Raw genomic sequence first — 7,965 nt, 5'->3', positions numbered from 1 at the left:
TCTTTTATATTATTAATGAATTTAGGAGTCACTTTTGATTATATAATGACTGAATTTCGTTAACAATGGGGGACTGGAGTCGACGGAGGTTAAATAAAGTTCCGTTGGAAGAAGTTTCACTTTTTTCTTAAACACTTACAGCAAACCCAATAACGCCTTACATTACAAACGAGGAAATTTATTAAGGAAATATTATATATATATATATATATATATATATATATATATATATATATATATATATATTGGTTTATAGAAATAATTAATAAAAATATAGAGAAACCATTGTTTTGACGACGTTTCGGCAAGATTACACTTGCCATTATCAGTCAATTTGATTTGACTGACGTTATTTATTTTCACATTTAAATGTGAATGGGACATCAGTGACTCCCAGTTCGGGTTTAGGCAAGGTTTAGCAACACGAGAAGCAATAGTAGCAACACAGGTGCTGGTCCAAAATTGTTACGATCATAAGAAGGATGTGTTCCTATGCTTTTTAGATTACCAAAAAGCGTTTGATCGTGTCCAACACCACAAGTTAATGCAGATCCTCAAGAAAGTTGATATAGTCTTTGGAGTCTTTGGAGGATGCAAAGATGGGAATCAAAGTGAATGGAGTATTGATCAACAACATACGATATGCTGATGATGGTGTCTTAATTTATGACAACATAGTCGATCTTCAACAACTTGTCACTATAATCGGAGAATACAGTAAGCGAATGGGATTAGAGATTAATACCAAAAAAACCAAATTTATGATCATCTCCAGAAACTTGGATGCACTTGAAAACTCCACCATAACACTGAATACTAAGTCCATTGAAAGAGTGAATAAATTTAAATACCTGGGATCGTGGCTTTTTGAAGACTGGGCATCGGACAGGGAAGTAAAATGTCGCATTGAGCAAGCTCGACAAGCTTTCGTAAAATTCAAGGAGGTACTGACTTGTTCAGAGTTCGATCTTCAACTGAGGCTAAGGTTTACTAAGTGCTACGTGTGGTCAGTGCTGCTATATGGCGTAGAGGGCTGGATACTCAAAACGAGGGTTATAAACAGATTAGAAGCTTTCGAAATGTGGCTCTATCGCCGTATCCTAAAAATACCATGGACAGCGAAAATCACAAATATAGATGTCCTTAAAAGAATAAACCAAGAACGCCAACTTTTCGAAACCATCAAGAAAAGGAAAACGGCGTATCTAGGTCACATAATGCGAAATGAAAAATACCAGTTCCTCCAACTTATAATCGAGGGTAAAATTGAAGGCAAGAGAAGAATGGGACGCAAGAAAATGTCCTGGCTCCGAAACATAAGGCAATGGACAGGGATTGACGACATACAATCTCTGATACATATTGCAAGAAATAGAGAATTAATGGAAAATGTGATCGCTAACATCCATTAGTGGATTTGCATCTGAAGAAGAAGAAGATTTATTTTACAAAGTAAATTAATTTAACACAAGTGAAGACCTGCCCGTAATATTAGGTAAACTTCCAATAGTAGTTGAAGGTGGTTGTAATTTCCATTGTACGAGCAAGTTTTTGCTCTCTGCTTCAAATAAAACATCATTAATTAATTTTTCGGCCATAATTTTTTGATTTGTTGGTAGAACCCTAAATTCCATAGCAGTATTTTCTCCATAAACCGTAAATCTATCCTTTGCGATTGCAATCAAAAGATTATCCCTAAGATCTAATTTTCACGTTTTCTGCAACTAGATGGCGTGTTATTATAAGTGGAAGTATCTGCTGATAGGACAAAAGGTTCAGATATTTGGGAGTCTTCATTTTCTACACCTGACGGTGAGAGTACCGATTCAGTACGACTGCTTTCGTGATGAGTTATTTAAACATTTAAAACATGACTATATTTTGTCAACCAATTAATCACTATAATAAGCAACCAGACGTGTAAAATTGCTTAAAAATATTACTTATGACAGTTCCATATTCTTGCAAAGGTTCTGATATCTTTTGTTCTATTTTTCAAAAACTCATAGGAAGCGCATTGCAAATAATTTCGAGGAAAAATGGAACTTTCCTCACTGTTTTGGTGCCATTGACGAAAAACATGTTCAGATAGTTCCACCAGCTAATTCAAGCTCCTATTTTTATAATTATAAAGGCTTTCACAGTTTGGTGCTTATAGCTGTAGCAAATGCCAATTATGAAATATCTACTGTAATTTTGGGACATATGGAAGAATTTCCAATGGGTGTGAGGAGGGTATTAAATAACACAAAATATAAAAAACTGAAGTCTAGAACTCTAGAATGGAATGACAAAGAGAGAGGAAAAATAAAACTTACCGATTTGCAGCATGGTTTGTAAAATGCTCTTTTTTGACAAAAAACAAAGACATTTTGCCGATAATCAGAGCTTTACTAATAAGTAGGTATTCAATTTGGTTGTAGATTATTCCACCTTTATTGTTGCCCGGTGCTTTCCAAATTCACAGCCTGGATTACTATGTTTGAAAAAGTATTTTACTGATTACTAGATATTTTTTTGAAATATACTTTTTGTACGCTCCTCTTCAAAACTAGAAAGTTTTGAAGAGGAGCGTACAAAAGGGGAAAATAGAAATTAACAAACTGAGAAACAGAACTGGAGAAGAAACAACGAACAGAGATGAAATATTAAGAATAGTCGAAGAGTTCTACACAGAGTTATATAGATCAAGAAAAAAAGATAACAATACGGAACCTCCAATTACACTAAAAACTGGGGTATTAAACCAAGGATCAGATTTAATGCCCGATATAACAAAATCAGAAATCAAAGAAGCCCTGAAATAAATGAAAAATAATCGAACCCCGGGTGAAGATGGAATAGTATCAGAAGCACTAAAAATTGGAGGGGATGTATTACTTGAAAAAATTAAACAACTTTTCAATATCTGCCTTCACAGCGCCAATATTCCAACAGACTGGAACAACGCTACTATGATTCTATTACACAAAGCAGGAGACAAAGCAAATTTAGAGAATTACAGACCGATAAGCCTCCTCAGCCATATATATAAGTTGTTTACGCGAATACTAGTTAAGGGAATGGAAAGAAAATTAGAGACTTATCGACCAAGGGAACAGGCAGGATTCCGAAAAAGTTACGGAACAAATGACCATCTACAAAGTATAAAAACCCTAATAGAGAAAGCAGTGGAATACAATAAACCTCTAGTTCTAATATTTATCGATTTTCACAAAGCCTTTGACAGAGTTCAGCTAAGCAAAATATTACAGGCACTTAAAGAATGCAGGCTAGATTATAGATATACTAAATTATTATACAAAATATACCTGCAGGCAACAACCACTGTCAGATTACATACTGACAGTAATCGTATAAAAATAGAACGGGGGGTTAGACAAGGAGACCCAATGTCACCTAAACTTTTTAATATGGTGCTAGAACATGCTTTTAAGAATTTGGATTGGATGACAAAGGGAATAAAAATAGATGGAGAATATCTAAACAACTTACGTTTAGCCGATGATATACTTATAATAGCTGAAGATCTAGGTATGGCAAGAGAGATGGTACAGGAACTCGTTGTGGCTACAGAAAGTGTAGGTTTAAATATAAATATCTCGAAAACAAAAATCATGACCAATTTGGTACCCAACCAGAACATCACTATTGGTGGGAAAGAAATAGAACTCGTAGATAGATATAAATACCTGGGACATGAAATTATGATTGGCAGGGATAACCAGACTCATGAACTGGAGAGAAGAATCGGCCTTGGGTGGGCAGCATTTGGAAAACTGAGAGAAACTTTTAAAAGTGAGCTGCCCACATGCCTAAAGAGAAAGGTATTTGATCAGTGCGTCCTCCCAGTCTTGACGTACGGAGCAGAAACACTTACCTTAACAAAAGCAGCAGCTACCAAACTGAAAGTCACGCAGAGAAGAATGAAGCGGTCCATGTTAGGAATAACTCTGCGAGACAGAATAACCAACGAAGACATCAGGAGAAGAACCGGAGTGACTGACATCATCGAGAAGATAGCCAGACTAAAATGGAGATGGGCAGGACACATAGCCAGAATGACAGATGGGCGATGGACAAAGAGGTTATTGGAATGGAGGCCAAGGGAAGACAAGAGAAGCGTCGGTCGACCACCTACAAGATGGACTGACGATTTAAGAAGACTCAATAAAAACTGGATAAGAGCGGCACAAGATAGACGGGGTTGGAAACATGAGGAAGAGGCCTATGTTCAGCAGTGGACTCTTGAGACTGGATGATGATGAGATATTTTTTAATGCCTTCTTGTTTATTTAACTATCGCTCTGTAATACCGACTCTACCTACTTTACAAGTACAACTTTTCGGAATGATGTCATTGTATGAATATATTTCGAACACTATTATATGAATATTATATCCTTTCCATATTTTGTTGTGTTTAAAATATCCCTACACCACTGAAAACTCATACATTACTTAAACGATTCAATTTCTGATTTTTCTCATAGATTTATACAATTTAGCATAAAAGTTCTATAAAGAACAGGAAATATCGTAGACGATTTAGCGAAATCTTAACATATCACCTCTCCCAACAATTAAAATTCCTATTTTTTGACAGTTATTGCCCAGCTATTTACATAATTTTTAGAGAATTGCTTCGAAACGTGGATTATAATGCCGTTCGTATAAAAAATGGTCGCTGCTGGAAGAGATTTGTAAGATTTAGTTTGTTTTACAGTTACATAAGATTTTTTATTCACAGATTTACGATCATAGACAGATACAGATAGGTAGAATAATGGAAATAGTCTATTCCATCGATTTGTGACTATTTTGGATTTAATTTTAATGTTTTAAAGAAACTACCGAAGTGAAGACTGATAGAAGCAACTAAAAGTATATTCATGAAAATAATGAATACAATAAGAACACAGAATAGCAATAGAGAAAATAGAAAAGAGATGACGTTTAGAGACTAGTGTCTGATATCTACCATAAAAACTTTCGACAAGTCGCAAAGAGAAATTGCTATGAGATTGCCGCATTCAAGCCACTCAATTACCTCGCTCACAACATTCAATATAAAAAAAAATAGAAATAAAATTGTTGTTTGATAACCTTTTCAATCACTTTCCCCAAAAGTAGAAACAATGCTTATGGGTCTGTAATTGTCAGTTTTTGAGGAATCAACTTTTTTGTAGATTGGTAGTACTTTTGAGTATTTTAGTACTTGTAGTAAAAAATTGATTTATTTCGTCTGGACGTAGATCAGATTATACCGAACTGGATCTTGTTTCTTTCGAAATTATCTATTTTCCAGACGTTTCTAGGTTTTTACTGGAATTAGTAGTAAAATTACAGTAGGCTGACTTTCTAGCTCAATTGCAGACATTCTCTAAAAAGATAAACATTGTACAAATATATGCACCAACTGCCGACAAAGATGAGACCGAGATAGAGAGGTTCTACATGCAATTGAACGAAATCATAAGATCCACAAAAAAAGATGATATATTGTTGGTGATGGGAGATTTCAACGCCAAGGTTGGAAAAGGAAAAGTGGACGGATGCGTGGGGGAATTTGGCTTGGGAGAAAGAAATGAAAGAGGGGACAGACTTGTCGAATTCTGCCAAAGCGAGGAGATGTTAATAATGAATACAAATTTTAAATTACCTAAAAGAAGACTTTATACTTGGAAATCACCTGCGGATTCAGAAGACAACATTGTTCGAAACCAGATAGATTACATTTTAATAAAATCTAGATATAAAAACGCTATAAAGTCTCTGAGAACATACCCCGGAGCTGACATAAATTCACTATGTCAGACCATAATCCATTAGTAGGCCTAATGCAGATAAAATTGAAGAAGATCCAAAAACAAACAAATATACCACGGTTTGATGTCTCAAAGATAAAAGAAGAACCTATACGTCAGAGCTTAAAACAAAAAATAAATGATAACTTAAAGAAAATCAAACAAGACGTGATAAAAACAACAGATGTTAATGACAAATGGAACATGGTACAGGAAACTTTAATAAAGGCAGGAGAAAAGCTACTGCAGACAAAAATAAGAAAAAAACAGAGATGGATGACTTCAGAAATCTTAGATCTAATGGAGGAAAGAAGGAAACATAAAGGCAGGAGTAAAGCAAAATACAAGGAACTACAGAGATTGATAGGAAAGAAAATAAAAGAGGCCAAATCCACCTGGCTTGCTAATCAATGCAGTGAAATAGAGGCATATGCTAAACAGTATGATAGCTTTAACATGCATAAGAAAATAAAGGAAATGACAAATACACTGAGAAAAAAGAAAGATGCCCTTCTGAAAGACGCAAATGGAAAAATCATTATAGAAATTAAAGAGAAATTAAAAAAATGGAAGACATACATGACAGATCTGTTTGAGGATAATCGGCAAGAACCGGAAGAAATCGACAGCGAAACGGGGCCAGAGATCATAATAGAGGAAATCGAACAAGCAATACGAAACGCAAAAAACGGAAAAACTGTAGGTCCAGACGAAATACCTGCGGAACTACTGAAATGTCTAGACGATGAAACTCTACCTGTACTTCTGGACCTATTTAATGAAGTATATAAAACTGGAAAAATCTCACAGGAATGGTTGGTGTCCACCTTTGTAGCAATACCAAAAACAGTATATGCCAAAGATTGTTCAGACTATAGGACAATATCACTAATAAGCCATACCCTCAAAATATTTCTAAAGGTGATTCATGGAAGATTATATAGAAAACTAGAGGATGATATGGATGATACTCAGTTTGGGTTCCGCAAGGGACTGGGAACGAGAGAGGCATTGTTTGCTTTTAATGTCCTCTCTCAAAGATGCTTGGATATGAACCTAGATATTTATTCCTGTTTCATCGACTTCGAGAAGGCATTCGACAGGGTCCGACATGAAAAACTAATAGAAATACTGAGAAACAAAGATATAGACAGACGAGACTTACGAATCATTATCAATCTGTATTGGAATCAAAAGGCCAATATAAAGATAGAAGAACAAAAGTCCGAAAATATAGATATAAAGAGAGGAGTAAGACAGTGCTGTGTTCTGTCGCCATTACTGTTTAACGTGTACAGTGAAGCCATATTCCAGGAAGCGATAGCGGATCTGGGTGATGGAATCTCTGTAAACGGAAGAATAGTAAATAACATAAGATTCGCTGATGACACCGTTATAATGGCAGACACCCTGGAATCGCTACAAGAATTGGTAAATAGAATTAACGATTATTGCATTAGATACGGACTAAAAATAAATAAGAGAAAAACTAAATTCATGATTGTCTCAAAAACGCAACATGGAAATGAAAGATTAATGATAGAGCAAACCCAAATAGAAAAAGTAGAGACATATAAATATCTGGGAACCTGGGTTGATGACAAAAATGACCAAAGCAGAGAAATCAAAGACCGAATTGAAACTGCAAGGCAAGCATTTGTGAAAATGAAGACAATGCTTACCAACAGAGACCTTCAGTTGCATCTCAGATTGAGGGCTCTAAGATGTTACATATTTTCTATCTTACTATACGGAATGGAAGCTTGGACATTGAAGAAACAACACATAAGGAAAATAGAAGCGTTCGAAATGTGGTGTTACAGAAGAATATTAAAAATTCAGTGGGTTCAAAGGATTACCAATGCTGAGGTACTACGACGTCTAAATAAGGAGTTAGAAATTATAACCAGCATAAAAAGAAGAAAACTAGAATATTTGGGTCACATAACCAGAGGAGAAAAATATGAGCTGCTGAGAATTATTATGCAAGGAAGGATCCAAGGAAGAAGAAGCATAGGAAGAAGACGCATCTCCTGGCTGAAAAACTTTAGAGAATGGTTTAACTGTAGTTCACTACAACTTTTCAGAGCAGCAGCTAACAAAGTGACCATAGCCGTTATGATATCCAACCTCCGATAGGAGATGGAACTTTAAGAAG

The sequence above is a fragment of the Diabrotica undecimpunctata genome, chromosome 5 (assembly GCF_040954645.1).
Source record: "Diabrotica undecimpunctata isolate CICGRU chromosome 5, icDiaUnde3, whole genome shotgun sequence".
In the NCBI taxonomy this organism is placed as follows: domain Eukaryota; kingdom Metazoa; phylum Arthropoda; class Insecta; order Coleoptera; family Chrysomelidae; genus Diabrotica; species Diabrotica undecimpunctata.
The sequence above is the reverse complement of the archived record's forward strand: the minus strand, read 5'-3'. Positions refer to the sequence as shown.